At 48.4% G+C, this 27,003-nt stretch overlaps 50 non-coding genes across 50 annotated transcripts; all 50 read left to right on the forward strand.

Annotated features, from left to right (window-relative positions):
- Positions 1–72, forward strand: Trnat-agu. Its single transcript has one exon. It is a non-coding gene; the product is annotated as a tRNA-Thr (tRNA).
- A 542-nt stretch (positions 73–614) lies between these two features.
- On the forward strand, positions 615–687 carry Trnar-ucg. Its single transcript has one exon. It is a non-coding gene; the product is annotated as a tRNA-Arg (tRNA).
- A 438-nt stretch (positions 688–1,125) lies between these two features.
- On the forward strand, positions 1,126–1,198 carry Trnak-cuu. The gene has a single exon. It is a non-coding gene; the product is annotated as a tRNA-Lys (tRNA).
- A 321-nt stretch (positions 1,199–1,519) lies between these two features.
- Trnat-agu lies at positions 1,520–1,591 on the forward strand. The gene has a single exon. It is a non-coding gene; the product is annotated as a tRNA-Thr (tRNA).
- A 548-nt stretch (positions 1,592–2,139) lies between these two features.
- Trnar-ucg lies at positions 2,140–2,212 on the forward strand. The gene has a single exon. It is a non-coding gene; the product is annotated as a tRNA-Arg (tRNA).
- A 438-nt stretch (positions 2,213–2,650) lies between these two features.
- Trnak-cuu lies at positions 2,651–2,723 on the forward strand. Its single transcript has one exon. It is a non-coding gene; the product is annotated as a tRNA-Lys (tRNA).
- Positions 2,724–3,044: 321 nt separating this feature from the next.
- On the forward strand, positions 3,045–3,116 carry Trnat-agu. The gene has a single exon. It is a non-coding gene; the product is annotated as a tRNA-Thr (tRNA).
- A 542-nt stretch (positions 3,117–3,658) lies between these two features.
- Positions 3,659–3,731, forward strand: Trnar-ucg. The gene has a single exon. It is a non-coding gene; the product is annotated as a tRNA-Arg (tRNA).
- A 438-nt stretch (positions 3,732–4,169) lies between these two features.
- Positions 4,170–4,242, forward strand: Trnak-cuu. The gene has a single exon. It is a non-coding gene; the product is annotated as a tRNA-Lys (tRNA).
- Positions 4,243–4,563: 321 nt separating this feature from the next.
- Trnat-agu lies at positions 4,564–4,635 on the forward strand. Its single transcript has one exon. It is a non-coding gene; the product is annotated as a tRNA-Thr (tRNA).
- Positions 4,636–5,183: 548 nt separating this feature from the next.
- Positions 5,184–5,256, forward strand: Trnar-ucg. Its single transcript has one exon. It is a non-coding gene; the product is annotated as a tRNA-Arg (tRNA).
- A 438-nt stretch (positions 5,257–5,694) lies between these two features.
- Trnak-cuu lies at positions 5,695–5,767 on the forward strand. Its single transcript has one exon. It is a non-coding gene; the product is annotated as a tRNA-Lys (tRNA).
- A 321-nt stretch (positions 5,768–6,088) lies between these two features.
- Trnat-agu lies at positions 6,089–6,160 on the forward strand. Its single transcript has one exon. It is a non-coding gene; the product is annotated as a tRNA-Thr (tRNA).
- A 542-nt stretch (positions 6,161–6,702) lies between these two features.
- Trnar-ucg lies at positions 6,703–6,775 on the forward strand. Its single transcript has one exon. It is a non-coding gene; the product is annotated as a tRNA-Arg (tRNA).
- A 438-nt stretch (positions 6,776–7,213) lies between these two features.
- Positions 7,214–7,286, forward strand: Trnak-cuu. Its single transcript has one exon. It is a non-coding gene; the product is annotated as a tRNA-Lys (tRNA).
- Positions 7,287–7,607: 321 nt separating this feature from the next.
- Positions 7,608–7,679, forward strand: Trnat-agu. Its single transcript has one exon. It is a non-coding gene; the product is annotated as a tRNA-Thr (tRNA).
- Positions 7,680–8,221: 542 nt separating this feature from the next.
- On the forward strand, positions 8,222–8,294 carry Trnar-ucg. The gene has a single exon. It is a non-coding gene; the product is annotated as a tRNA-Arg (tRNA).
- Positions 8,295–8,732: 438 nt separating this feature from the next.
- Trnak-cuu lies at positions 8,733–8,805 on the forward strand. Its single transcript has one exon. It is a non-coding gene; the product is annotated as a tRNA-Lys (tRNA).
- A 321-nt stretch (positions 8,806–9,126) lies between these two features.
- Positions 9,127–9,198, forward strand: Trnat-agu. The gene has a single exon. It is a non-coding gene; the product is annotated as a tRNA-Thr (tRNA).
- Positions 9,199–9,743: 545 nt separating this feature from the next.
- On the forward strand, positions 9,744–9,816 carry Trnar-ucg. The gene has a single exon. It is a non-coding gene; the product is annotated as a tRNA-Arg (tRNA).
- A 438-nt stretch (positions 9,817–10,254) lies between these two features.
- On the forward strand, positions 10,255–10,327 carry Trnak-cuu. The gene has a single exon. It is a non-coding gene; the product is annotated as a tRNA-Lys (tRNA).
- A 321-nt stretch (positions 10,328–10,648) lies between these two features.
- Trnat-agu lies at positions 10,649–10,720 on the forward strand. The gene has a single exon. It is a non-coding gene; the product is annotated as a tRNA-Thr (tRNA).
- Positions 10,721–11,262: 542 nt separating this feature from the next.
- Trnar-ucg lies at positions 11,263–11,335 on the forward strand. Its single transcript has one exon. It is a non-coding gene; the product is annotated as a tRNA-Arg (tRNA).
- Positions 11,336–11,773: 438 nt separating this feature from the next.
- On the forward strand, positions 11,774–11,846 carry Trnak-cuu. The gene has a single exon. It is a non-coding gene; the product is annotated as a tRNA-Lys (tRNA).
- Positions 11,847–12,167: 321 nt separating this feature from the next.
- On the forward strand, positions 12,168–12,239 carry Trnat-agu. The gene has a single exon. It is a non-coding gene; the product is annotated as a tRNA-Thr (tRNA).
- A 542-nt stretch (positions 12,240–12,781) lies between these two features.
- Trnar-ucg lies at positions 12,782–12,854 on the forward strand. The gene has a single exon. It is a non-coding gene; the product is annotated as a tRNA-Arg (tRNA).
- A 438-nt stretch (positions 12,855–13,292) lies between these two features.
- On the forward strand, positions 13,293–13,365 carry Trnak-cuu. Its single transcript has one exon. It is a non-coding gene; the product is annotated as a tRNA-Lys (tRNA).
- Positions 13,366–13,686: 321 nt separating this feature from the next.
- On the forward strand, positions 13,687–13,758 carry Trnat-agu. Its single transcript has one exon. It is a non-coding gene; the product is annotated as a tRNA-Thr (tRNA).
- Positions 13,759–14,300: 542 nt separating this feature from the next.
- On the forward strand, positions 14,301–14,373 carry Trnar-ucg. The gene has a single exon. It is a non-coding gene; the product is annotated as a tRNA-Arg (tRNA).
- A 438-nt stretch (positions 14,374–14,811) lies between these two features.
- Trnak-cuu lies at positions 14,812–14,884 on the forward strand. Its single transcript has one exon. It is a non-coding gene; the product is annotated as a tRNA-Lys (tRNA).
- Positions 14,885–15,205: 321 nt separating this feature from the next.
- Trnat-agu lies at positions 15,206–15,277 on the forward strand. Its single transcript has one exon. It is a non-coding gene; the product is annotated as a tRNA-Thr (tRNA).
- A 542-nt stretch (positions 15,278–15,819) lies between these two features.
- Positions 15,820–15,892, forward strand: Trnar-ucg. Its single transcript has one exon. It is a non-coding gene; the product is annotated as a tRNA-Arg (tRNA).
- A 438-nt stretch (positions 15,893–16,330) lies between these two features.
- Trnak-cuu lies at positions 16,331–16,403 on the forward strand. Its single transcript has one exon. It is a non-coding gene; the product is annotated as a tRNA-Lys (tRNA).
- Positions 16,404–16,724: 321 nt separating this feature from the next.
- Positions 16,725–16,796, forward strand: Trnat-agu. Its single transcript has one exon. It is a non-coding gene; the product is annotated as a tRNA-Thr (tRNA).
- A 545-nt stretch (positions 16,797–17,341) lies between these two features.
- Trnar-ucg lies at positions 17,342–17,414 on the forward strand. The gene has a single exon. It is a non-coding gene; the product is annotated as a tRNA-Arg (tRNA).
- Positions 17,415–17,852: 438 nt separating this feature from the next.
- On the forward strand, positions 17,853–17,925 carry Trnak-cuu. The gene has a single exon. It is a non-coding gene; the product is annotated as a tRNA-Lys (tRNA).
- A 321-nt stretch (positions 17,926–18,246) lies between these two features.
- Positions 18,247–18,318, forward strand: Trnat-agu. The gene has a single exon. It is a non-coding gene; the product is annotated as a tRNA-Thr (tRNA).
- A 542-nt stretch (positions 18,319–18,860) lies between these two features.
- Positions 18,861–18,933, forward strand: Trnar-ucg. Its single transcript has one exon. It is a non-coding gene; the product is annotated as a tRNA-Arg (tRNA).
- A 438-nt stretch (positions 18,934–19,371) lies between these two features.
- Positions 19,372–19,444, forward strand: Trnak-cuu. The gene has a single exon. It is a non-coding gene; the product is annotated as a tRNA-Lys (tRNA).
- A 321-nt stretch (positions 19,445–19,765) lies between these two features.
- Trnat-agu lies at positions 19,766–19,837 on the forward strand. Its single transcript has one exon. It is a non-coding gene; the product is annotated as a tRNA-Thr (tRNA).
- A 542-nt stretch (positions 19,838–20,379) lies between these two features.
- On the forward strand, positions 20,380–20,452 carry Trnar-ucg. Its single transcript has one exon. It is a non-coding gene; the product is annotated as a tRNA-Arg (tRNA).
- Positions 20,453–20,890: 438 nt separating this feature from the next.
- On the forward strand, positions 20,891–20,963 carry Trnak-cuu. Its single transcript has one exon. It is a non-coding gene; the product is annotated as a tRNA-Lys (tRNA).
- A 321-nt stretch (positions 20,964–21,284) lies between these two features.
- Positions 21,285–21,356, forward strand: Trnat-agu. The gene has a single exon. It is a non-coding gene; the product is annotated as a tRNA-Thr (tRNA).
- A 542-nt stretch (positions 21,357–21,898) lies between these two features.
- On the forward strand, positions 21,899–21,971 carry Trnar-ucg. The gene has a single exon. It is a non-coding gene; the product is annotated as a tRNA-Arg (tRNA).
- A 438-nt stretch (positions 21,972–22,409) lies between these two features.
- On the forward strand, positions 22,410–22,482 carry Trnak-cuu. The gene has a single exon. It is a non-coding gene; the product is annotated as a tRNA-Lys (tRNA).
- Positions 22,483–22,803: 321 nt separating this feature from the next.
- On the forward strand, positions 22,804–22,875 carry Trnat-agu. The gene has a single exon. It is a non-coding gene; the product is annotated as a tRNA-Thr (tRNA).
- A 542-nt stretch (positions 22,876–23,417) lies between these two features.
- Positions 23,418–23,490, forward strand: Trnar-ucg. The gene has a single exon. It is a non-coding gene; the product is annotated as a tRNA-Arg (tRNA).
- A 438-nt stretch (positions 23,491–23,928) lies between these two features.
- On the forward strand, positions 23,929–24,001 carry Trnak-cuu. Its single transcript has one exon. It is a non-coding gene; the product is annotated as a tRNA-Lys (tRNA).
- A 321-nt stretch (positions 24,002–24,322) lies between these two features.
- Trnat-agu lies at positions 24,323–24,394 on the forward strand. Its single transcript has one exon. It is a non-coding gene; the product is annotated as a tRNA-Thr (tRNA).
- Positions 24,395–24,936: 542 nt separating this feature from the next.
- Positions 24,937–25,009, forward strand: Trnar-ucg. Its single transcript has one exon. It is a non-coding gene; the product is annotated as a tRNA-Arg (tRNA).
- The last annotated feature ends 1,994 nt before the right edge of the window (positions 25,010–27,003 follow it).

Here is a 27,003-nt window from a genome sequence, read left to right on the forward strand (position 1 = left end):
GCCTCCTTAGCTCAGTGGCAGAGCGCTGGTCTAGTAAACCAGAGGTCGTGAGTTCGATCCTCACAGGGGGCAAATGAATTTTGTAAAAGCCCCTTCTACCGTAGCCCTTTCGAAAAAAGCGGTCAAGGATAAAAAAAATTATGAATGGGTGCGGTATTAAAGAAGTGCTCTCGCAAATGAATAGTGCGAATGGTGCTATTAAAGTAGGCACCAGAAACTGCTGCTTTTGGCAGTCTCCGGAGAATGCCGACGTGAAATACTTAGTTCTTGTGATGTATTTTCTACCCCTGGTAGAGACCCTCGCGGTTGTCGTCGTCGTCGGCGCCGCCGCCGCTTTGGTAATAGCGGCAACTCGCCATTGTATGACATAGGGTGAGGTACCTTCTGCAACCGACTGAGATGGCAGTAAGCGATTGAAGCTGATTTGCAACCTCTTGTTTGATCAGCGTCATAAGGGCTTGAATGTAACTTGCGATGGGACACAGCAAGAAGTAGCGTCGCCTTTTTAGTACTGAAATTGGAGATGGAGAATTGCGTCAAAGATGGGAAATTCATTCCGGCAAGCGTACAAATGGCGAAAATGAGGTGTGTGTGGGGAAGCATATTGCGCCAGTGACCGTGTGGCCTAATGGATAAGGCGTCGGACTTCGGATCCGAAGATTGCAGGTTCGAATCCTGTCACGGTCGAGTTTTTCCAGTTCTGCAAAAGATGCATGCTGTTTTACTGTGTTGTTTGAGTACTACAAAACTAGTTGAAAGTTGCTGCTGTGCGCTTCCTGGCTGCAAACCGGCGTCTACCTGAAGCTCAAGCAAGACAAAGGGGTTGTGTAGCGAAATTTTCGGCACAGTGCCGATCAGGAGAGTTTTCTTGGAACTACTGCGTCTGACTCAGGACCCAAGAGCTACGCCACAGGCGTCTGCGCACAGTCGAGCATGTGTGTTGAATAATGGTGCTGATAGCCACGTATCATTTCAAGTAGATTTGATGCCTTTCGGAGACAATTTTTCATTGAATAGGATTGTAGCTCATTTGTGGCAGCAGGAAATAAGCTGTAGTCAAAAGGCTCTTCCATAGAGGGTCGCAGGTCGCGTAAATACTGTATGGCTCGTAACGCGTTGTGTGGAGCCCGGCTAGCTCAGTCGGTAGAGCATGAGACTCTTAATCTCAGGGTCGTGGGTTCGAGCCCCACGCTGGGCGGCGCCAAATTTTGTGTCTACGCGGATGCAACCTGCGCCCCTCTCGTGAGCCTTGCGTAATGAACGTAACGGGTTACGACGATGCCTAGCTTCGTATGAATATCAGAGGAATGGTTTTTGAAGCTGAAAGTAACTCTGAAATGAATTAAATGTGTTGTTTTGAAGTTTTAGGCGTACATCGATATCGTGTGAGATGTGTAAGAAAGCAGCAGCTGTGCTAACTAAATACAAATAATGGTCGCTAATGCGGTGCGTTTCCAGCTGAAGGGCTCCGATTCACTAGTCCACAAGAATACAGTACCCGAAACTTGCGCTAGGCGGCGCCTCCTTAGCTCAGTGGCAGAGCGCTGGTCTAGTAAACCAGAGGTCGTGAGTTCGATCCTCACAGGGGGCAAATGAATTTTGTAAAAGCCCCTTCTACCGTAGCCCTTTCGAAAAAAGCGGTCAAGGATAAAAAAAATTATGAATGGGTGCGGTATTAAAGAAGTGCTCTCGCAAATGAATAGTGCGAATGGTGCTATTAAAGTAGGCACCAGAAACTGCTGCTTTTGGCAGTCTCCGGAGAATGCCGACGTGAAATACTTAGTTCTTGTGATGTATTTTCTACCCCTGGTAGAGACCCTCGCGGTTGTCGTCGTCGTCGGCGCCGGCGCCGCCGCCGCTTTGGTAATAGCGGCAACTCGCCATTGTATGACATAGGGTGAGGTACCTTCTGCAACCGACTGAGATGGCAGTAAGCGATTGAAGCTGATTTGCAACCTCTTGTTTGATCAGCGTCATAAGGGCTTGAATGTAACTTGCGATGGGACACAGCAAGAAGTAGCGTCGCCTTTTTAGTACTGAAATTGGAGATGGAGAATTGCGTCAAAGATGGGAAATTCATTCCGGCAAGCGTACAAATGGCGAAAATGAGGTGTGTGTGGGGAAGCATATTGCGCCAGTGACCGTGTGGCCTAATGGATAAGGCGTCGGACTTCGGATCCGAAGATTGCAGGTTCGAATCCTGTCACGGTCGAGTTTTTCCAGTTCTGCAAAAGATGCATGCTGTTTTACTGTGTTGTTTGAGTACTACAAAACTAGTTGAAAGTTGCTGCTGTGCGCTTCCTGGCTGCAAACCGGCGTCTACCTGAAGCTCAAGCAAGACAAAGGGGTTGTGTAGCGAAATTTTCGGCACAGTGCCGATCAGGAGAGTTTTCTTGGAACTACTGCGTCTGACTCAGGACCCAAGAGCTACGCCACAGGCGTCTGCGCACAGTCGAGCATGTGTGTTGAATAATGGTGCTGATAGCCACGTATCATTTCAAGTAGATTTGATGCCTTTCGGAGACAATTTTTCATTGAATAGGATTGTAGCTCATTTGTGGCAGCAGGAAATAAGCTGTAGTCAAAAGGATCTTCCATAGAGGGTCGCAGGTCGCATAAATACTGTATGGCTCGTAACGCGTTGTGTGGAGCCCGGCTAGCTCAGTCGGTAGAGCATGAGACTCTTAATCTCAGGGTCGTGGGTTCGAGCCCCACGCTGGGCGGCGCCAAATTTTGTGTCTACGCGGATGCAACCTGCGCCCCTCTCGTGAGCCTTGCGTAATGAACGTAACGGGTTACGACGATGCCTAGCTTCGTATGAATATCAGAGGAATGGTTTTTGAAGCTGAAAGTAACTCTGAAATGAATTAAATGTGTTGTTTTGAAGTTTTAGGCGTACATCGATATCGTGTGAGATGTGTAAGAAAGCAGCAGCTGTGCTAACTAAATACAAATAATGGTCGCTAATGCGGTGCGTTTCCAGCTGAAGGGCTCCGATTCACTAGTCCACAAGAATACAGTACCCGAAAATTGCGCTAGGCGGCGCCTCCTTAGCTCAGTGGCAGAGCGCTGGTCTAGTAAACCAGAGGTTGTGAGTTCGATCCTCACAGGGGGCAAATGAAATTTGTAAAAGCCCCTTCTACCGTAGCCCTTTCGAAAAAAGCGGTCAAGGATAAAAAAAATTATGAATGGGTGCGGTATTAAAGAAGTGCTCTCGCAAATGAATAGTGCGAATGGTGCTATTAAAGTAGGCACCAGAAACTGCTGCTTTTGGCAGTCTCCGGAGAATGCCGACGTGAAATACTTAGTTCTTGTGATGTATTTTCTACCCCTGGTAGAGACCCTCGCGGTTGTCGTCGTCGTCGGCGCCGCCGCCGCTTTGGTAATAGCGGCAACTCGCCATTGTATGACATAGGGTGAGGTACCTTCTGCAACCGACTGAGATGGCAGTAAGCGATTGAAGCTGATTTGCAACCTCTTGTTTGATCAGCGTCATAAGGGCTTGAATGTAACTTGCGATGGGACACAGCAAGAAGTAGCGTCGCCTTTTTAGTACTGAAATTGGAGATGGAGAATTGCGTCAAAGATGGGAAATTCATTCCGGCAAGCGTACAAATGGCGAAAATGAGGTGTGTGTGGGGAAGCATATTGCGCCAGTGACCGTGTGGCCTAATGGATAAGGCGTCGGACTTCGGATCCGAAGATTGCAGGTTCGAATCCTGTCACGGTCGAGTTTTTCCAGTTCTGCAAAAGATGCATGCTGTTTTACTGTGTTGTTTGAGTACTACAAAACTAGTTGAAAGTTGCTGCTGTGCGCTTCCTGGCTGCAAACCGGCGTCTACCTGAAGCTCAAGCAAGACAAAGGGGTTGTGTAGCGAAATTTTCGGCACAGTGCCGATCAGGAGAGTTTTCTTGGAACTACTGCGTCTGACTCAGGACCCAAGAGCTACGCCACAGGCGTCTGCGCACAGTCGAGCATGTGTGTTGAATAATGGTGCTGATAGCCACGTATCATTTCAAGTAGATTTGATGCCTTTCGGAGACAATTTTTCATTGAATAGGATTGTAGCTCATTTGTGGCAGCAGGAAATAAGCTGTAGTCAAAAGGCTCTTCCATAGAAGGTCGCAGGTCGCGTAAATACTGTATGGCTCGTAACGCGTTGTGTGGAGCCCGGCTAGCTCAGTCGGTAGAGCATGAGACTCTTAATCTCAGGGTCGTGGGTTCGAGCCCCACGCTGGGCGGCGCCAAATTTTGTGTCTACGCGGATGCAACCTGCGCCCCTCTCGTGAGCCTTGCGTAATGAACGTAACGGGTTACGACGATGCCTAGCTTCGTATGAATATCAGAGGAATGGTTTTTGAAGCTGAAAGTAACTCTGAAATGAATTAAATGTGTTGTTTTGAAGTTTTAGGCGTACATCGATATCGTGTGAGATGTGTAAGAAAGCAGCAGCTGTGCTAACTAAATACAAATAATGGTCGCTAATGCGGTGCGTTTCCAGCTGAAGGGCTCCGATTCACTAGTCCACAAGAATACAGTACCCGAAACTTGCGCTAGGCGGCGCCTCCTTAGCTCAGTGGCAGAGCGCTGGTCTAGTAAACCAGAGGTCGTGAGTTCGATCCTCACAGGGGGCAAATGAATTTTGTAAAAGCCCCTTCTACCGTAGCCCTTTCGAAAAAAGCGGTCAAGGATAAAAAAAATTATGAATGGGTGCGGTATTAAAGAAGTGCTCTCGCAAATGAATAGTGCGAATGGTGCTATTAAAGTAGGCACCAGAAACTGCTGCTTTTGGCAGTCTCCGGAGAATGCCGACGTGAAATACTTAGTTCTTGTGATGTATTTTCTACCCCTGGTAGAGACCCTCGCGGTTGTCGTCGTCGTCGGCGCCGGCGCCGCCGCCGCTTTGGTAATAGCGGCAACTCGCCATTGTATGACATAGGGTGAGGTACCTTCTGCAACCGACTGAGATGGCAGTAAGCGATTGAAGCTGATTTGCAACCTCTTGTTTGATCAGCGTCATAAGGGCTTGAATGTAACTTGCGATGGGACACAGCAAGAAGTAGCGTCGCCTTTTTAGTACTGAAATTGGAGATGGAGAATTGCGTCAAAGATGGGAAATTCATTCCGGCAAGCGTACAAATGGCGAAAATGAGGTGTGTGTGGGGAAGCATATTGCGCCAGTGACCGTGTGGCCTAATGGATAAGGCGTCGGACTTCGGATCCGAAGATTGCAGGTTCGAATCCTGTCACGGTCGAGTTTTTCCAGTTCTGCAAAAGATGCATGCTGTTTTACTGTGTTGTTTGAGTACTACAAAACTAGTTGAAAGTTGCTGCTGTGCGCTTCCTGGCTGCAAACCGGCGTCTACCTGAAGCTCAAGCAAGACAAAGGGGTTGTGTAGCGAAATTTTCGGCACAGTGCCGATCAGGAGAGTTTTCTTGGAACTACTGCGTCTGACTCAGGACCCAAGAGCTACGCCACAGGCGTCTGCGCACAGTCGAGCATGTGTGTTGAATAATGGTGCTGATAGCCACGTATCATTTCAAGTAGATTTGATGCCTTTCGGAGACAATTTTTCATTGAATAGGATTGTAGCTCATTTGTGGCAGCAGGAAATAAGCTGTAGTCAAAAGGATCTTCCATAGAGGGTCGCAGGTCGCATAAATACTGTATGGCTCGTAACGCGTTGTGTGGAGCCCGGCTAGCTCAGTCGGTAGAGCATGAGACTCTTAATCTCAGGGTCGTGGGTTCGAGCCCCACGCTGGGCGGCGCCAAATTTTGTGTCTACGCGGATGCAACCTGCGCCCCTCTCGTGAGCCTTGCGTAATGAACGTAACGGGTTACGACGATGCCTAGCTTCGTATGAATATCAGAGGAATGGTTTTTGAAGCTGAAAGTAACTCTGAAATGAATTAAATGTGTTGTTTTGAAGTTTTAGGCGTACATCGATATCGTGTGAGATGTGTAAGAAAGCAGCAGCTGTGCTAACTAAATACAAATAATGGTCGCTAATGCGGTGCGTTTCCAGCTGAAGGGCTCCGATTCACTAGTCCACAAGAATACAGTACCCGAAAATTGCGCTAGGCGGCGCCTCCTTAGCTCAGTGGCAGAGCGCTGGTCTAGTAAACCAGAGGTTGTGAGTTCGATCCTCACAGGGGGCAAATGAAATTTGTAAAAGCCCCTTCTACCGTAGCCCTTTCGAAAAAAGCGGTCAAGGATAAAAAAAATTATGAATGGGTGCGGTATTAAAGAAGTGCTCTCGCAAATGAATAGTGCGAATGGTGCTATTAAAGTAGGCACCAGAAACTGCTGCTTTTGGCAGTCTCCGGAGAATGCCGACGTGAAATACTTAGTTCTTGTGATGTATTTTCTACCCCTGGTAGAGACCCTCGCGGTTGTCGTCGTCGTCGGCGCCGCCGCCGCTTTGGTAATAGCGGCAACTCGCCATTGTATGACATAGGGTGAGGTACCTTCTGCAACCGACTGAGATGGCAGTAAGCGATTGAAGCTGATTTGCAACCTCTTGTTTGATCAGCGTCATAAGGGCTTGAATGTAACTTGCGATGGGACACAGCAAGAAGTAGCGTCGCCTTTTTAGTACTGAAATTGGAGATGGAGAATTGCGTCAAAGATGGGAAATTCATTCCGGCAAGCGTACAAATGGCGAAAATGAGGTGTGTGTGGGGAAGCATATTGCGCCAGTGACCGTGTGGCCTAATGGATAAGGCGTCGGACTTCGGATCCGAAGATTGCAGGTTCGAATCCTGTCACGGTCGAGTTTTTCCAGTTCTGCAAAAGATGCATGCTGTTTTACTGTGTTGTTTGAGTACTACAAAACTAGTTGAAAGTTGCTGCTGTGCGCTTCCTGGCTGCAAACCGGCGTCTACCTGAAGCTCAAGCAAGACAAAGGGGTTGTGTAGCGAAATTTTCGGCACAGTGCCGATCAGGAGAGTTTTCTTGGAACTACTGCGTCTGACTCAGGACCCAAGAGCTACGCCACAGGCGTCTGCGCACAGTCGAGCATGTGTGTTGAATAATGGTGCTGATAGCCACGTATCATTTCAAGTAGATTTGATGCCTTTCGGAGACAATTTTTCATTGAATAGGATTGTAGCTCATTTGTGGCAGCAGGAAATAAGCTGTAGTCAAAAGGCTCTTCCATAGAAGGTCGCAGGTCGCGTAAATACTGTATGGCTCGTAACGCGTTGTGTGGAGCCCGGCTAGCTCAGTCGGTAGAGCATGAGACTCTTAATCTCAGGGTCGTGGGTTCGAGCCCCACGCTGGGCGGCGCCAAATTTTGTGTCTACGCGGATGCAACCTGCGCCCCTCTCGTGAGCCTTGCGTAATGAACGTAACGGGTTACGACGATGCCTAGCTTCGTATGAATATCAGAGGAATGGTTTTTGAAGCTGAAAGTAACTCTGAAATGAATTAAATGTGTTGTTTTGAAGTTTTAGGCGTACATCGATATCGTGTGAGATGTGTAAGAAAGCAGCAGCTGTGCTAACTAAATACAAATAATGGTCGCTAATGCGGTGCGTTTCCAGCTGAAGGGCTCCGATTCACTAGTCCACAAGAATACAGTACCCGAAACTTGCGCTAGGCGGCGCCTCCTTAGCTCAGTGGCAGAGCGCTGGTCTAGTAAACCAGAGGTCGTGAGTTCGATCCTCACAGGGGGCAAATGAATTTTGTAAAAGCCCCTTCTACCGTAGCCCTTTCGAAAAAAGCGGTCAAGGATAAAAAAAATTATGAATGGGTGCGGTATTAAAGAAGTGCTCTCGCAAATGAATAGTGCGAATGGTGCTATTAAAGTAGGCACCAGAAACTGCTGCTTTTGGCAGTCTCCGGAGAATGCCGACGTGAAATACTTAGTTCTTGTGATGTATTTTCTACCCCTGGTAGAGACCCTCGCGGTTGTCGTCGTCGTCGGCGCCGCCGCCGCTTTGGTAATAGCGGCAACTCGCCATTGTATGACATAGGGTGAGGTACCTTCTGCAACCGACTGAGATGGCAGTAAGCGATTGAAGCTGATTTGCAACCTCTTGTTTGATCAGCGTCATAAGGGCTTGAATGTAACTTGCGATGGGACACAGCAAGAAGTAGCGTCGCCTTTTTAGTACTGAAATTGGAGATGGAGAATTGCGTCAAAGATGGGAAATTCATTCCGGCAAGCGTACAAATGGCGAAAATGAGGTGTGTGTGGGGAAGCATATTGCGCCAGTGACCGTGTGGCCTAATGGATAAGGCGTCGGACTTCGGATCCGAAGATTGCAGGTTCGAATCCTGTCACGGTCGAGTTTTTCCAGTTCTGCAAAAGATGCATGCTGTTTTACTGTGTTGTTTGAGTACTACAAAACTAGTTGAAAGTTGCTGCTGTGCGCTTCCTGGCTGCAAACCGGCGTCTACCTGAAGCTCAAGCAAGACAAAGGGGTTGTGTAGCGAAATTTTCGGCACAGTGCCGATCAGGAGAGTTTTCTTGGAACTACTGCGTCTGACTCAGGACCCAAGAGCTACGCCACAGGCGTCTGCGCACAGTCGAGCATGTGTGTTGAATAATGGTGCTGATAGCCACGTATCATTTCAAGTAGATTTGATGCCTTTCGGAGACAATTTTTCATTGAATAGGATTGTAGCTCATTTGTGGCAGCAGGAAATAAGCTGTAGTCAAAAGGATCTTCCATAGAGGGTCGCAGGTCGCATAAATACTGTATGGCTCGTAACGCGTTGTGTGGAGCCCGGCTAGCTCAGTCGGTAGAGCATGAGACTCTTAATCTCAGGGTCGTGGGTTCGAGCCCCACGCTGGGCGGCGCCAAATTTTGTGTCTACGCGGATGCAACCTGCGCCCCTCTCGTGAGCCTTGCGTAATGAACGTAACGGGTTACGACGATGCCTAGCTTCGTATGAATATCAGAGGAATGGTTTTTGAAGCTGAAAGTAACTCTGAAATGAATTAAATGTGTTGTTTTGAAGTTTTAGGCGTACATCGATATCGTGTGAGATGTGTAAGAAAGCAGCAGCTGTGCTAACTAAATACAAATAATGGTCGCTAATGCGGTGCGTTTCCAGCTGAAGGGCTCCGATTCACTAGTCCACAAGAATACAGTACCCGAAAATTGCGCTAGGCGGCGCCTCCTTAGCTCAGTGGCAGAGCGCTGGTCTAGTAAACCAGAGGTCGTGAGTTCGATCCTCACAGGGGGCAAATGAATTTTGTAAAAGCCCCTTCTACCGTAGCCCTTTCGAAAAAAGCGGTCAAGGATAAAAAAAATTATGAATGGGTGCGGTATTAAAGAAGTGCTCTCGCAAATGAATAGTGCGAATGGTGCTATTAAAGTAGGCACCAGAAACTGCTGCTTTTGGCAGTCTCCGGAGAATGCCGACGTGAAATACTTAGTTCTTGTGATGTATTTTCTACCCCTGGTAGAGACCCTCGCGGTTGTCGTCGTCGTCGTCGGCGCCGCCGCCGCTTTGGTAATAGCGGCAACTCGCCATTGTATGACATAGGGTGAGGTACCTTCTGCAACCGACTGAGGTGGCAGTAAGCGATTGAAGCTGATTTGCAACCTCTTGTTTGATCAGCGTCATAAGGGCTTGAATGTAACTTGCGATGGGACACAGCAAGAAGTAGCGTCGCCTTTTTAGTACTGAAATTGGAGATGGAGAATTGCGTCAAAGATGGGAAATTCATTCCGGCAAGCGTACAAATGGCGAAAATGAGGTGTGTGTGGGGAAGCATATTGCGCCAGTGACCGTGTGGCCTAATGGATAAGGCGTCGGACTTCGGATCCGAAGATTGCAGGTTCGAATCCTGTCACGGTCGAGTTTTTCCAGTTCTGCAAAAGATGCATGCTGTTTTACTGTGTTGTTTGAGTACTACAAAACTAGTTGAAAGTTGCTGCTGTGCGCTTCCTGGCTGCAAACCGGCGTCTACCTGAAGCTCAAGCAAGACAAAGGGGTTGTGTAGCGAAATTTTCGGCACAGTGCCGATCAGGAGAGTTTTCTTGGAACTACTGCGTCTGACTCAGGACCCAAGAGCTACGCCACAGGCGTCTGCGCACAGTCGAGCATGTGTGTTGAATAATGGTGCTGATAGCCACGTATCATTTCAAGTAGATTTGATGCCTTTTGGAGACAATTTTTCATTGAATAGGATTGTAGCTCATTTGTGGCAGCAGGAAATAAGCTGTAGTCAAAAGGATCTTCCATAGAGGGTCGCAGGTCGCATAAATACTGTATGGCTCGTAACGCGTTGTGTGGAGCCCGGCTAGCTCAGTCGGTAGAGCATGAGACTCTTAATCTCAGGGTCGTGGGTTCGAGCCCCACGCTGGGCGGCGCCAAATTTTGTGTCTACGCGGATGCAACCTGCGCCCCTCTCGTGAGCCTTGCGTAATGAACGTAACGGGTTACGACGATGCCTAGCTTCGTATGAATATCAGAGGAATGGTTTTTGAAGCTGAAAGTAACTCTGAAATGAATTAAATGTGTTGTTTTGAAGTTTTAGGCGTACATCGATATCGTGTGAGATGTGTAAGAAAGCAGCAGCTGTGCTAACTAAATACAAATAATGGTCGCTAATGCGGTGCGTTTCCAGCTGAAGGGCTCCGATTCACTAGTCCACAAGAATACAGTACCCGAAAATTGCGCTAGGCGGCGCCTCCTTAGCTCAGTGGCAGAGCGCTGGTCTAGTAAACCAGAGGTCGTGAGTTCGATCCTCACAGGGGGCAAATGAATTTTGTAAAAGCCCCTTCTACCGTAGCCCTTTCGAAAAAAGCGGTCAAGGATAAAAAAAATTATGAATGGGTGCGGTATTAAAGAAGTGCTCTCGCAAATGAATAGTGCGAATGGTGCTATTAAAGTAGGCACCAGAAACTGCTGCTTTTGGCAGTCTCCGGAGAATGCCGACGTGAAATACTTAGTTCTTGTGATGTATTTTCTACCCCTGGTAGAGACCCTCGCGGTTGTCGTCGTCGTCGGCGCCGCCGCCGCTTTGGTAATAGCGGCAACTCGCCATTGTATGACATAGGGTGAGGTACCTTCTGCAACCGACTGAGATGGCAGTAAGCGATTGAAGCTGATTTGCAACCTCTTGTTTGATCAGCGTCATAAGGGCTTGAATGTAACTTGCGATGGGACACAGCAAGAAGTAGCGTCGCCTTTTTAGTACTGAAATTGGAGATGGAGAATTGCGTCAAAGATGGGAAATTCATTCCGGCAAGCGTACAAATGGCGAAAATGAGGTGTGTGTGGGGAAGCATATTGCGCCAGTGACCGTGTGGCCTAATGGATAAGGCGTCGGACTTCGGATCCGAAGATTGCAGGTTCGAATCCTGTCACGGTCGAGTTTTTCCAGTTCTGCAAAAGATGCATGCTGTTTTACTGTGTTGTTTGAGTACTACAAAACTAGTTGAAAGTTGCTGCTGTGCGCTTCCTGGCTGCAAACCGGCGTCTACCTGAAGCTCAAGCAAGACAAAGGGGTTGTGTAGCGAAATTTTCGGCACAGTGCCGATCAGGAGAGTTTTCTTGGAACTACTGCGTCTGACTCAGGACCCAAGAGCTACGCCACAGGCGTCTGCGCACAGTCGAGCATGTGTGTTGAATAATGGTGCTGATAGCCACGTATCATTTCAAGTAGATTTGATGCCTTTCGGAGACAATTTTTCATTGAATAGGATTGTAGCTCATTTGTGGCAGCAGGAAATAAGCTGTAGTCAAAAGGCTCTTCCATAGAGGGTCGCAGGTCGCGTAAATACTGTATGGCTCGTAACGCGTTGTGTGGAGCCCGGCTAGCTCAGTCGGTAGAGCATGAGACTCTTAATCTCAGGGTCGTGGGTTCGAGCCCCACGCTGGGCGGCGCCAAATTTTGTGTCTACGCGGATGCAACCTGCGCCCCTCTCGTGAGCCTTGCGTAATGAACGTAACGGGTTACGACGATGCCTAGCTTCGTATGAATATCAGAGGAATGGTTTTTGAAGCTGAAAGTAACTCTGAAATGAATTAAATGTGTTGTTTTGAAGTTTTAGGCGTACATCGATATCGTGTGAGATGTGTAAGAAAGCAGCAGCTGTGCTAACTAAATACAAATAATGGTCGCTAATGCGGTGCGTTTCCAGCTGAAGGGCTCCGATTCACTAGTCCACAAGAATACAGTACCCGAAAATTGCGCTAGGCGGCGCCTCCTTAGCTCAGTGGCAGAGCGCTGGTGTAGTAAACCAGAGGTCGTGAGTTCGATCCTCACAGGGGGCAAATGAATTTTGTAAAAGCCCCTTCTACCGTAGCCCTTTCGAAAAAAGCGGTCAAGGATAAAAAAAATTAAGAATGGGTGCGGTATTAAAGAAGTGCTCTCGCAAATGAATAGTGCGAATGGTGCTATTAAAGTAGGCACCAGAAACTGCTGCTTTTGGCAGTCTCCGGAGAATGCCGACGTGAAATACTTAGTTCTTGTGATGTATTTTCTACCCCTGGTAGAGACCCTCGCGGTTGTCGTCGTCGTCGGCGCCGCCGCCGCTTTGGTAATAGCGGCAACTCGCCATTGTATGACATAGGGTGAGGTACCTTCTGCAACCGACTGAGATGGCAGTAAGCGATTGAAGCTGATTTGCAACCTGTTGTTTGATCAGCGTCATAAGGGCTTGAATGTAACTTGCGATGGGACACAGCAAGAAGTAGCGTCGCCTTTTTAGTACTGAAATTGGAGATGGAGAATTGCGTCAAAGATGGGAAATTCATTCCGGCAAGCGTACAAATGGCGAAAATGAGGTGTGTGTGGGGAAGCATATTGCGCCAGTGACCGTGTGGCCTAATGGATAAGGCGTCGGACTTCGGATCCGAAGATTGCAGGTTCGAATCCTGTCACGGTCGAGTTTTTCCAGTTCTGCAAAAGATGCATGCTGTTTTACTGTGTTGTTTGAGTACTACAAAACTAGTTGAAAGTTGCTGCTGTGCGCTTCCTGGCTGCAAACCGGCGTCTACCTGAAGCTCAAGCAAGACAAAGGGGTTGTGTAGCGAAATTTTCGGCACAGTGCCGATCAGGAGAGTTTTCTTGGAACTACTGCGTCTGACTCAGGACCCAAGAGCTACGCCACAGGCGTCTGCGCACAGTCGAGCATGTGTGTTGAATAATGGTGCTGATAGCCACGTATCATTTCAAGTAGATTTGATGCCTTTTGGAGACAATTTTTCATTGAATAGGATTGTAGCTCATTTGTGGCAGCAGGAAATAAGCTGTAGTCAAAAGGATCTTCCATAGAGGGTCGCAGGTCGCATAAATACTGTATGGCTCGTAACGCGTTGTGTGGAGCCCGGCTAGCTCAGTCGGTAGAGCATGAGACTCTTAATCTCAGGGTCGTGGGTTCGAGCCCCACGCTGGGCGGCGCCAAATTTTGTGTCTACGCGGATGCAACCTGCGCCCCTCTCGTGAGCCTTGCGTAATGAACGTAACGGGTTACGACGATGCCTAGCTTCGTATGAATATCAGAGGAATGGTTTTTGAAGCTGAAAGTAACTCTGAAATGAATTAAATGTGTTGTTTTGAAGTTTTAGGCGTACATCGATATCGTGTGAGATGTGTAAGAAAGCAGCAGCTGTGCTAACTAAATACAAATAATGGTCGCTAATGCGGTGCGTTTCCAGCTGAAGGGCTCCGATTCACTAGTCCACAAGAATACAGTACCCGAAAATTGCGCTAGGCGGCGCCTCCTTAGCTCAGTGGCAGAGCGCTGGTCTAGTAAACCAGAGGTCGTGAGTTCGATCCTCACAGGGGGCAAATGAATTTTGTAAAAGCCCCTTCTACCGTAGCCCTTTCGAAAAAAGCGGTCAAGGATAAAAAAAATTATGAATGGGTGCGGTATTAAAGAAGTGCTCTCGCAAATGAATAGTGCGAATGGTGCTATTAAAGTAGGCACCAGAAACTGCTGCTTTTGGCAGTCTCCGGAGAATGCCGACGTGAAATACTTAGTTCTTGTGATGTATTTTCTACCCCTGGTAGAGACCCTCGCGGTTGTCGTCGTCGTCGGCGCCGCCGCCGCTTTGGTAATAGCGGCAACTCGCCATTGTATGACATAGGGTGAGGTACCTTCTGCAACCGACTGAGATGGCAGTAAGCGATTGAAGCTGATTTGCAACCTCTTGTTTGATCAGCGTCATAAGGGCTTGAATGTAACTTGCGATGGGACACAGCAAGAAGTAGCGTCGCCTTTTTAGTACTGAAATTGGAGATGGAGAATTGCGTCAAAGATGGGAAATTCATTCCGGCAAGCGTACAAATGGCGAAAATGAGGTGTGTGTGGGGAAGCATATTGCGCCAGTGACCGTGTGGCCTAATGGATAAGGCGTCGGACTTCGGATCCGAAGATTGCAGGTTCGAATCCTGTCACGGTCGAGTTTTTCCAGTTCTGCAAAAGATGCATGCTGTTTTACTGTGTTGTTTGAGTACTACAAAACTAGTTGAAAGTTGCTGCTGTGCGCTTCCTGGCTGCAAACCGGCGTCTACCTGAAGCTCAAGCAAGACAAAGGGGTTGTGTAGCGAAATTTTCGGCACAGTGCCGATCAGGAGAGTTTTCTTGGAACTACTGCGTCTGACTCAGGACCCAAGAGCTACGCCACAGGCGTCTGCGCACAGTCGAGCATGTGTGTTGAATAATGGTGCTGATAGCCACGTATCATTTCAAGTAGATTTGATGCCTTTTGGAGACAATTTTTCATTGAATAGGATTGTAGCTCATTTGTGGCAGCAGGAAATAAGCTGTAGTCAAAAGGATCTTCCATAGAGGGTCGCAGGTCGCATAAATACTGTATGGCTCGTAACGCGTTGTGTGGAGCCCGGCTAGCTCAGTCGGTAGAGCATGAGACTCTTAATCTCAGGGTCGTGGGTTCGAGCCCCACGCTGGGCGGCGCCAAATTTTGTGTCTACGCGGATGCAACCTGCGCCCCTCTCGTGAGCCTTGCGTAATGAACGTAACGGGTTACGACGATGCCTAGCTTCGTATGAATATCAGAGGAATGGTTTTTGAAGCTGAAAGTAACTCTGAAATGAATTAAATGTGTTGTTTTGAAGTTTTAGGCGTACATCGATATCGTGTGAGATGTGTAAGAAAGCAGCAGCTGTGCTAACTAAATACAAATAATGGTCGCTAATGCGGTGCGTTTCCAGCTGAAGGGCTCCGATTCACTAGTCCACAAGAATACAGTACCCGAAAATTGCGCTAGGCGGCGCCTCCTTAGCTCAGTGGCAGAGCGCTGGTCTAGTAAACCAGAGGTCGTGAGTTCGATCCTCACAGGGGGCAAATGAATTTTGTAAAAGCCCCTTCTACCGTAGCCCTTTCGAAAAAAGCGGTCAAGGATAAAAAAAATTATGAATGGGTGCGGTATTAAAGAAGTGCTCTCGCAAATGAATAGTGCGAATGGTGCTATTAAAGTAGGCACCAGAAACTGCTGCTTTTGGCAGTCTCCGGAGAATGCCGACGTGAAATACTTAGTTCTTGTGATGTATTTTCTACCCCTGGTAGAGACCCTCGCGGTTGTCGTCGTCGTCGGCGCCGCCGCCGCTTTGGTAATAGCGGCAACTCGCCATTGTATGACATAGGGTGAGGTACCTTCTGCAACCGACTGAGATGGCAGTAAGCGATTGAAGCTGATTTGCAACCTCTTGTTTGATCAGCGTCATAAGGGCTTGAATGTAACTTGCGATGGGACACAGCAAGAAGTAGCGTCGCCTTTTTAGTACTGAAATTGGAGATGGAGAATTGCGTCAAAGATGGGAAATTCATTCCGGCAAGCGTACAAATGGCGAAAATGAGGTGTGTGTGGGGAAGCATATTGCGCCAGTGACCGTGTGGCCTAATGGATAAGGCGTCGGACTTCGGATCCGAAGATTGCAGGTTCGAATCCTGTCACGGTCGAGTTTTTCCAGTTCTGCAAAAGATGCATGCTGTTTTACTGTGTTGTTTGAGTACTACAAAACTAGTTGAAAGTTGCTGCTGTGCGCTTCCTGGCTGCAAACCGGCGTCTACCTGAAGCTCAAGCAAGACAAAGGGGTTGTGTAGCGAAATTTTCGGCACAGTGCCGATCAGGAGAGTTTTCTTGGAACTACTGCGTCTGACTCAGGACCCAAGAGCTACGCCACAGGCGTCTGCGCACAGTCGAGCATGTGTGTTGAATAATGGTGCTGATAGCCACGTATCATTTCAAGTAGATTTGATGCCTTTCGGAGACAATTTTTCATTGAATAGGATTGTAGCTCATTTGTGGCAGCAGGAAATAAGCTGTAGTCAAAAGGATCTTCCATAGAGGGTCGCAGGTCGCATAAATACTGTATGGCTCGTAACGCGTTGTGTGGAGCCCGGCTAGCTCAGTCGGTAGAGCATGAGACTCTTAATCTCAGGGTCGTGGGTTCGAGCCCCACGCTGGGCGGCGCCAAATTTTGTGTCTACGCGGATGCAACCTGCGCCCCTCTCGTGAGCCTTGCGTAATGAACGTAACGGGTTACGACGATGCCTAGCTTCGTATGAATATCAGAGGAATGGTTTTTGAAGCTGAAAGTAACTCTGAAATGAATTAAATGTGTTGTTTTGAAGTTTTAGGCGTACATCGATATCGTGTGAGATGTGTAAGAAAGCAGCAGCTGTGCTAACTAAATACAAATAATGGTCGCTAATGCGGTGCGTTTCCAGCTGAAGGGCTCCGATTCACTAGTCCACAAGAATACAGTACCCGAAAATTGCGCTAGGCGGCGCCTCCTTAGCTCAGTGGCAGAGCGCTGGTCTAGTAAACCAGAGGTCGTGAGTTCGATCCTCACAGGGGGCAAATGAATTTTGTAAAAGCCCCTTCTACCGTAGCCCTTTCGAAAAAAGCGGTCAAGGATAAAAAAAATTATGAATGGGTGCGGTATTAAAGAAGTGCTCTCGCAAATGAATAGTGCGAATGGTGCTATTAAAGTAGGCACCAGAAACTGCTGCTTTTGGCAGTCTCCGGAGAATGCCGACGTGAAATACTTAGTTCTTGTGATGTATTTTCTACCCCTGGTAGAGACCCTCGCGGTTGTCGTCGTCGTCGTCGGCGCCGCCGCCGCTTTGGTAATAGCGGCAACTCGCCATTGTATGACATAGGGTGAGGTACCTTCTGCAACCGACTGAGATGGCAGTAAGCGATTGAAGCTGATTTGCAACCTCTTGTTTGATCAGCGTCATAAGGGCTTGAATGTAACTTGCGATGGGACACAGCAAGAAGTAGCGTCGCCTTTTTAGTACTGAAATTGGAGATGGAGAATTGCGTCAAAGATGGGAAATTCATTCCGGCAAGCGTACAAATGGCAAAAATGAGGTGTGTGTGGGGAAGCATATTGCGCCAGTGACCGTGTGGCCTAATGGATAAGGCGTCGGACTTCGGATCCGAAGATTGCAGGTTCGAATCCTGTCACGGTCGAGTTTTTCCAGTTCTGCAAAAGATGCATGCTGTTTTACTGTGTTGTTTGAGTACTACAAAACTAGTTGAAAGTTGCTGCTGTGCGCTTCCTGGCTGCAAACCGGCGTCTACCTGAAGCTCAAACAAGACAAAGGGGTTGTGTAGCGAAATTTTCGGCACAGTGCCGATCAGGAGAGTTTTCTTGGAACTACTGCGTCTGACTCAGGACCCAAGAGCTACGCCACAGGCGTCTGCGCACAGTCGAGCATGTGTGTTGAATAATGGTGCTGATAGCCACGTATCATTTCAAGTAGATTTGATGCCTTTCGGAGACAATTTTTCATTGAATAGGATTGTAGCTCATTTGTGGCAGCAGGAAATAAGCTGTAGTCAAAAGGATCTTCCATAGAGGGTCGCAGGTCGCATAAATACTGTATGGCTCGTAACGCGTAGTGTGGAGCCCGGCTAGCTCAGTCGGTAGAGCATGAGACTCTTAATCTCAGGGTCGTGGGTTCGAGCCCCACGCTGGGCGGCGCCAAATTTTGTGTCTACGCGGATGCAACCTGCGCCCCTCTCGTGAGCCTTGCGTAATGAACGTAACGGGTTACGACGATGCCTAGCTTCGTATGAATATCAGAGGAATGGTTTTTGAAGCTGAAAGTAACTCTGAAATGAATTAAATGTGTTGTTTTGAAGTTTTAGGCGTACATCGATATCGTGTGGGATGTGTAAGAAAGCAGCAGCTGTGCTAACTAAATACAAATAATGGTCGCTAATGCGGTGCGTTTCCAGCTGAAGGGCTCCGATTCACTAGTCCACAAGAATACAGTACCCGAAAATTGCGCTAGGCGGCGCCTCCTTAGCTCAGTGGCAGAGCGCTGGTCTAGTAAACCAGAGGTCGTGAGTTCGATCCTCACAGGGGGCAAATGAATTTTGTAAAAGCCCCTTCTACCGTAGCCCTTTCGAAAAAAGCGGTCAAGGATAAAAAAAATTATGAATGGGTGCGGTATTAAAGAAGTGCTCTCGCAAATGAATAGTGCGAATGGTGCTATTAAAGTAGGCACCAGAAACTGCTGCTTTTGGCAGTCTCCGGAGAATGCCGACGTGAAATACTTAGTTCTTGTGATGTATTTTCTACCCCTGGTAGAGACCCTCGCGGTTGTCGTCGTCGTCGGCGCCGCCGCCGCTTTGGTAATAGCGGCAACTCGCCATTGTATGACATAGGGTGAGGTACCTTCTGCAACCGACTGAGATGGCAGTAAGCGATTGAAGCTGATTTGCAACCTCTTGTTTGATCAGCGTCATAAGGGCTTGAATGTAACTTGCGATGGGACACAGCAAGAAGTAGCGTCGCCTTTTTAGTACTGAAATTGGAGATGGAGAATTGCGTCAAAGATGGGAAATTCATTCCGGCAAGCGTACAAATGGCGACAATGAGGTGTGTGTGGGGAAGCATATTGCGCCAGTGACCGTGTGGCCTAATGGATAAGGCGTCGGACTTCGGATCCGAAGATTGCAGGTTCGAATCCTGTCACGGTCGAGTTTTTCCAGTTCTGCAAAAGATGCATGCTGTTTTACTGTGTTGTTTGAGTACTACAAAACTAGTTGAAAGTTGCTGCTGTGCGCTTCCTGGCTGCAAACCGGCGTCTACCTGAAGCTCAAACAAGACAAAGGGGTTGTGTAGCGAAATTTTCGGCACAGTGCCGATCAGGAGAGTTTTCTTGGAACTACTGCGTCTGACTCAGGACCCAAGAGCTACGCCACAGGCGTCTGCGCACAGTCGAGCATGTGTGTTGAATAATGGTGCTGATAGCCACGTATCATTTCAAGTAGATTTGATGCCTTTCGGAGACAATTTTTCATTGAATAGGATTGTAGCTCATTTGTGGCAGCAGGAAATAAGCTGTAGTCAAAAGGATCTTCCATAGAGGGTCGCAGGTCGCATAAATACTGTATGGCTCGTAACGCGTAGTGTGGAGCCCGGCTAGCTCAGTCGGTAGAGCATGAGACTCTTAATCTCAGGGTCGTGGGTTCGAGCCCCACGCTGGGCGGCGCCAAATTTTGTGTCTACGCGGATGCAACCTGCGCCCCTCTCGTGAGCCTTGCGTAATGAACGTAACGGGTTACGACGATGCCTAGCTTCGTATGAATATCAGAGGAATGGTTTTTGAAGCTGAAAGTAACTCTGAAATGAATTAAATGTGTTGTTTTGAAGTTTTAGGCGTACATCGATATCGTGTGGGATGTGTAAGAAAGCAGCAGCTGTGCTAACTAAATACAAATAATGGTCGCTAATGCGGTGCGTTTCCAGCTGAAGGGCTCCGATTCACTAGTCCACAAGAATACAGTACCCGAAAATTGCGCTAGGCGGCGCCTCCTTAGCTCAGTGGCAGAGCGCTGGTCTAGTAAACCAGAGGTCGTGAGTTCGATCCTCACAGGGGGCAAATGAATTTTGTAAAAGCCCCTTCTACCGTAGCCCTTTCGAAAAAAGCGGTCAAGGATAAAAAAAATTATGAATGGGTGCGGTATTAAAGAAGTGCTCTCGCAAATGAATAGTGCGAATGGTGCTATTAAAGTAGGCACCAGAAACTGCTGCTTTTGGCAGTCTCCGGAGAATGCCGACGTGAAATACTTAGTTCTTGTGATGTATTTTCTACCCCTGGTAGAGACCCTCGCGGTTGTCGTCGTCGTCGGCGCCGCCGCCGCTTTGGTAATAGCGGCAACTCGCCATTGTATGACATAGGGTGAGGTACCTTCTGCAACCGACTGAGATGGCAGTAAGCGATTGAAGCTGATTTGCAACCTCTTGTTTGATCAGCGTCATAAGGGCTTGAATGTAACTTGCGATGGGACACAGCAAGAAGTAGCGTCGCCTTTTTAGTACTGAAATTGGAGATGGAGAATTGCGTCAAAGATGGGAAATTCATTCCGGCAAGCGTACAAATGGCGACAATGAGGTGTGTGTGGGGAAGCATATTGCGCCAGTGACCGTGTGGCCTAATGGATAAGGCGTCGGACTTCGGATCCGAAGATTGCAGGTTCGAATCCTGTCACGGTCGAGTTCTTCCAGTTCTGCAAAAGATGCATGCTGTTTTACTGTGTTGTTTGAGTACTACAAAACTAGTTGAAAGTTGCTGCTGTGCGCTTCCTGGCTGCAAACCGGCGTCTACCTGAAGCTCAAGCAAGACAAAGGGGTTGTGTAGCGAAATTTTCGGCACAGTGCCGATCAGGAGAGTTTTCTTGGAACTACTGCGTCTGACTCAGGACCCAAGAGCTACGCCACAGGCGTCTGCGCACAGTCGAGCATGTGTGTTGAATAATGGTGCTGATAGCCACGTATCATTTCAAGTAGATTTGATGCCTTTCGGAGACAATTTTTCATTGAATAGGATTGTAGCTCATTTGTGGCAGCAGGAAATAAGCTGTAGTCAAAAGGATCTTCCATAGAGGGTCGCAGGTCGCATAAATACTGTATGGCTCGTAACGCGTTGTGTGGAGCCCGGCTAGCTCAGTCGGTAGAGCATGAGACTCTTAATCTCAGGGTCGTGGGTTCGAGCCCCACGCTGGGCGGCGCCAAATTTTGTGTCTACGCGGATGCAACCTGCGCCCCTCTCGTGAGCCTTGCGTAATGAACGTAACGGGTTACGACGATGCCTAGCTTCGTATGAATATCAGAGGAATGGTTTTTGAAGCTGAAAGTAACTCTGAAATGAATTAAATGTGTTGTTTTGAAGTTTTAGGCGTACATCGATATCGTGTGAGATGTGTAAGAAAGCAGCAGCTGTGCTAACTAAATACAAATAATGGTCGCTAATGCGGTGCGTTTCCAGCTGAAGGGCTCCGATTCACTAGTCCACAAGAATACAGTACCCGAAAATTGCGCTAGGTGGCGCCTCCTTAGCTCAGTGGCAGAGCGCTGGTCTAGTAAACCAGAGGTCGTGAGTTCGATCCTCACAGGGGGCAAATGAATTTTGTAAAAGCCCATTCTACCGTAGCCCTTTCGAAAAAAGCGGTCAAGGATAAAAAAAATTATGAATGGGTGCGGTATTAAAGAAGTGCTCTCGCAAATGAATAGTGCGAATGGTGCTATTAAAGTAGGCACCAGAAACTGCTGCTTTTGGCAGTCTCCGGAGAATGCCGACGTGAAATACTTAGTTCTTGTGATGTATTTTCTACCCCTGGTAGAGACCCTCGCGGTTGTCGTCGTCGTCGGCGCCGCCGCCGCTTTGGTAATAGCGGCAACTCGCCATTGTATGACATAGGGTGAGGTACCTTCTGCAACCGACTGAGATGGCAGTAAGCGATTGAAGCTGATTTGCAACCTCTTGTTTGATCAGCGTCATAAGGGCTTGAATGTAACTTGCGATGGGACACAGCAAGAAGTAGCGTCGCCTTTTTAGTACTGAAATTGGAGATGGAGAATTGCGTCAAAGATGGGAAATTCATTCCGGCAAGCGTACAAATGGCGACAATGAGGTGTGTGTGGGGAAGCATATTGCGCCAGTGACCGTGTGGCCTAATGGATAAGGCGTCGGACTTCGGATCCGAAGATTGCAGGTTCGAATCCTGTCACGGTCGAGTTTTTCCAGTTCTGCAAAAGATGCATGCTGTTTTACTGTGTTGTTTGAGTACTACAAAACTAGTTGAAAGTTGCTGCTGTGCGCTTCCTGGCTGCAAACCGGCGTCTACCTGAAGCTCAAACAAGACAAAGGGGTTGTGTAGCGAAATTTTCGGCACAGTGCCGATCAGGAGAGTTTTCTTGGAACTACTGCGTCTGACTCAGGACCCAAGAGCTACGCCACAGGCGTCTGCGCACAGTCGAGCATGTGTGTTGAATAATGGTGCTGATAGCCACGTATCATTTCAAGTAGATTTGATGCCTTTCGGAGACAATTTTTCATTGAATAGGATTGTAGCTCATTTGTGGCAGCAGGAAATAAGCTGTAGTCAAAAGGATCTTCCATAGAGGGTCGCAGGTCGCATAAATACTGTATGGCTCGTAACGCGTAGTGTGGAGCCCGGCTAGCTCAGTCGGTAGAGCATGAGACTCTTAATCTCAGGGTCGTGGGTTCGAGCCCCACGCTGGGCGGCGCCAAATTTTGTGTCTACGCGGATGCAACCTGCGCCCCTCTCGTGAGCCTTGCGTAATGAACGTAACGGGTTACGACGATGCCTAGCTTCGTATGAATATCAGAGGAATGGTTTTTGAAGCTGAAAGTAACTCTGAAATGAATTAAATGTGTTGTTTTGAAGTTTTAGGCGTACATCGATATCGTGTGGGATGTGTAAGAAAGCAGCAGCTGTGCTAACTAAATACAAATAATGGTCGCTAATGCGGTGCGTTTCCAGCTGAAGGGCTCCGATTCACTAGTCCACAAGAATACAGTACCCGAAAATTGCGCTAGGCGGCGCCTCCTTAGCTCAGTGGCAGAGCGCTGGTCTAGTAAACCAGAGGTCGTGAGTTCGATCCTCACAGGGGGCAAATGAATTTTGTAAAAGCCCCTTCTACCGTAGCCCTTTCGAAAAAAGCGGTCAAGGATAAAAAAAATTATGAATGGGTGCGGTATTAAAGAAGTGCTCTCGCAAATGAATAGTGCGAATGGTGCTATTAAAGTAGGCACCAGAAACTGCTGCTTTTGGCAGTCTCCGGAGAATGCCGACGTGAAATACTTAGTTCTTGTGATGTATTTTCTACCCCTGGTAGAGACCCTCGCGGTTGTCGTCGTCGTCGGCGCCGCCGCCGCTTTGGTAATAGCGGCAACTCGCCATTGTATGACATAGGGTGAGGTACCTTCTGCAACCGACTGAGATGGCAGTAAGCGATTGAAGCTGATTTGCAACCTCTTGTTTGATCAGCGTCATAAGGGCTTGAATGTAACTTGCGATGGGACACAGCAAGAAGTAGCGTCGCCTTTTTAGTACTGAAATTGGAGATGGAGAATTGCGTCAAAGATGGGAAATTCATTCCGGCAAGCGTACAAATGGCGACAATGAGGTGTGTGTGGGGAAGCATATTGCGCCAGTGACCGTGTGGCCTAATGGATAAGGCGTCGGACTTCGGATCCGAAGATTGCAGGTTCGAATCCTGTCACGGTCGAGTTCTTCCAGTTCTGCAAAAGATGCATGCTGTTTTACTGTGTTGTTTGAGTACTACAAAACTAGTTGAAAGTTGCTGCTGTGCGCTTCCTGGCTGCAAACCGGCGTCTACCTGAAGCTCAAGCAAGACAAAGGGGTTGTGTAGCGAAATTTTCGGCACAGTGCCGATCAGGAGAGTTTTCTTGGAACTACTGCGTCTGACTCAGGACCCAAGAGCTACGCCACAGGCGTCTGCGCACAGTCGAGCATGTGTGTTGAATAATGGTGCTGATAGCCACGTATCATTTCAAGTAGATTTGATGCCTTTCGGAGACAATTTTTCATTGAATAGGATTGTAGCTCATTTGTGGCAGCAGGAAATAAGCTGTAGTCAAAAGGATCTTCCATAGAGGGTCGCAGGTCGCATAAATACTGTATGGCTCGTAACGCGTTGTGTGGAGCCCGGCTAGCTCAGTCGGTAGAGCATGAGACTCTTAATCTCAGGGTCGTGGGTTCGAGCCCCACGCTGGGCGGCGCCAAATTTTGTGTCTACGCGGATGCAACCTGCGCCCCTCTCGTGAGCCTTGCGTAATGAACGTAACGGGTTACGACGATGCCTAGCTTCGTATGAATATCAGAGGAATGGTTTTTGAAGCTGAAAGTAACTCTGAAATGAATTAAATGTGTTGTTTTGAAGTTTTAGGCGTACATCGATATCGTGTGAGATGTGTAAGAAAGCAGCAGCTGTGCTAACTAAATACAAATAATGGTCGCTAATGCGGTGCGTTTCCAGCTGAAGGGCTCCGATTCACTAGTCCACAAGAATACAGTACCCGAAAATTGCGCTAGGTGGCGCCTCCTTAGCTCAGTGGCAGAGCGCTGGTCTAGTAAACCAGAGGTCGTGAGTTCGATCCTCACAGGGGGCAAATGAATTTTGTAAAAGCCCATTCTACCGTAGCCCTTTCGAAAAAAGCGGTCAAGGATAAAAAAAATTATGAATGGGTGCGGTATTAAAGAAGTGCTCTCGCAAATGAATAGTGCGAATGGTGCTATTAAAGTAGGCACCAGAAACTGCTGCTTTTGGCAGTCTCCGGAGAATGCCGACGTGAAATACTTAGTTCTTGTGATGTATTTTCTACCCCTGGTAGAGACCCTCGCGGTTGTCGTCGTCGTCGGCGCCGCCGCCGCTTTGGTAATAGCGGCAACTCGCCATTGTATGACATAGGGTGAGGTACCTTCTGCAACCGACTGAGATGGCAGTAAGCGATTGAAGCTGATTTGCAACCTCTTGTTTGATCAGCGTCATAAGGGCTCGAATGTAACTTGCGATGGGACACAGCAAGAAGTAGCGTCGCCTTTTTAGTGCTGAAATTGGAGATGGAGAATTGCGTCAAAGATGGGAAATTCATTCCGGCAAGCGTACAAATGGCGAAAATGAGGTGTGTGTGGGGAAGCATATTGCGCCAGTGACCGTGTGGCCTAATGGATAAGGCGTCGGACTTCGGATCCGAAGATTGCAGGTTCGAATCCTGTCACGGTCGAGTTTTTCCAGTTCTGCAAAAGATGCATGCTGTTTTACTGTGTTGTTTGAGTACTACAAAACTAGTTGAAAGTTGCTGCTGTGCGCTTCCTGGCTGCAAACCGGCGTCTACCTGAAGCTCAAGCAAGACAAAGGGGTTGTGTAGCGAAATTTTCGGCACAGTGCCGATCAGGAGAGTTTTCTTGGAACTACTGCGTCTGACTCAGGACCCAAGAGCTACGCCACAGGCGTCTGCGCACAGTCGAGCATGTGTGTTGAATAATGGTGCTGATAGCCACGTATCATTTCAAGTAGATTTGATGCCTTTCGGAGACAATTTTTCATTGAATAGGATTGTAGCTCATTTGTGGCAGCAGGAAATAAGCTGTAGTCAAAAGGATCTTCCATAGAGGGTCGCAGGTCGCATAAATACTGTATGGCTCGTAACGCGTTGTGTGGAGCCCGGCTAGCTCAGTCGGTAGAGCATGAGACTCTTAATCTCAGTTCCGCCGCGGCCGCGGCCGTGTGCAGACGTGCGGTGGTGGTCGCTTCGCCTGTGCTTAAGAGCGCACGCCGCTGTTGGTACTGTAAGTACTACTTCACGAAAGTGATGGAGGATGAGTTGAGACGTTACACGCTACGATTTGGATTTCCGTATGGATATGCTCGACCACAGGTTCACGAACTCATTGACTGGTTTTACGATCGATTAGGACTGCGGGATGACGAAGTTCTTGGGTTTTCGTATGATTTTCTTGCGAACGCTGTTTATGTAAAATTGATTAGTGACGATCCTTGCGTTCGTATTATGACCCTCACGGAAGGCACTGCGGATTTTGTGAATTCTAAAGGCGAAATTTGTAAAGTATCTGTTAGTCATGCTGGACTAGGGCTACGAACCGTCCGTATATTTAATCTGCCTTTCGAAGTTAGCTTCGATAGAATTCGGCAAGCTTTGTCTCCCTATGGTAATGTCTTGCAAATTCATGCCGAGCAATGGAGGGGTTACAAACATTTCAATGTTGATAACGGCGTTCGGAATGCGAAAATTGATTTATCGAAGCACATCCCGTCCAACATTTTGGTGCAGGGTTTTCGAGCGCTGGTGATGTACGAAGGACAACCGCGAACTTGCGTAATATGTGGTTCTACCGACCATTTAAAATCTGCTTGTCCCCGTGTCCGGGCGGGTCGCCGAGGAATGCAACATCGTCTTACACCTCTCGATGGGCACGATGGCAATCGGTTGTCTTACGCGCAGACATTGATGGAGTCGTCTACGACACAACCGACGCTCCACCAACAGGCTGCGGTGACCCCAGACGCCGGCGCGGTCATTGTCAACAACTCTGCGGCAACCCCCGAATGTCCCGTTCGTAGTGATGTCACCGATATCGACAGCCACGCTGCACACCTGCAGGTTTCCCCGACTGTCGGCCTTCGTGCCGACCATGCAGGACCGACTCCCGTCCCTACTCCAACTACGTCCGTCGAGCTGAAACAGTTGTCGGATGGTGGCGAGAGGTCGCGCGTTTCTTGCCCCCCTGACGTTGCGCCCCCCACGCCCCTTCCTCTCGGCAGTGACCTATCTGAGGAAGGGTCTACGCACAGTCTCTTGACGGACGTCAAAACCGTTTCTGACGCCGACGCACCTCCCCCAAGACCTGGGAAATCTAAGCGGTCGGCACGGAAGCAGAGTGCGGAGGAGATCCGCACTCTGGAAAAGAAACTGCAGCGCACAATAAAGCAGATCCGAAAAGACGGCAGTGAACGCGGCGGCACAGATGAAATGGGTTCCGTCGCGCGCCACGTGGGGGAGGCCGATATGGAGATGCATGTCGACCGTCCGAGTCCTGAGCTGATGGATACTGGCCATCAGCATACGCCAGCCGAGAAGTCTTGGGCAGACGAAAGTGAATAACACGGACCCTTTCTATCCCCACCATGCAAGATTATAAACTAGCCACAGTTAATTTGAATAGGATCGCATCCGATGTCAAACTTAAATGCTTGACC

The sequence above is a fragment of the Schistocerca americana genome, chromosome 7, assembly GCF_021461395.2.
Source record: "Schistocerca americana isolate TAMUIC-IGC-003095 chromosome 7, iqSchAmer2.1, whole genome shotgun sequence".
Lineage (NCBI taxonomy): Eukaryota > Metazoa > Arthropoda > Insecta > Orthoptera > Acrididae > Schistocerca > Schistocerca americana.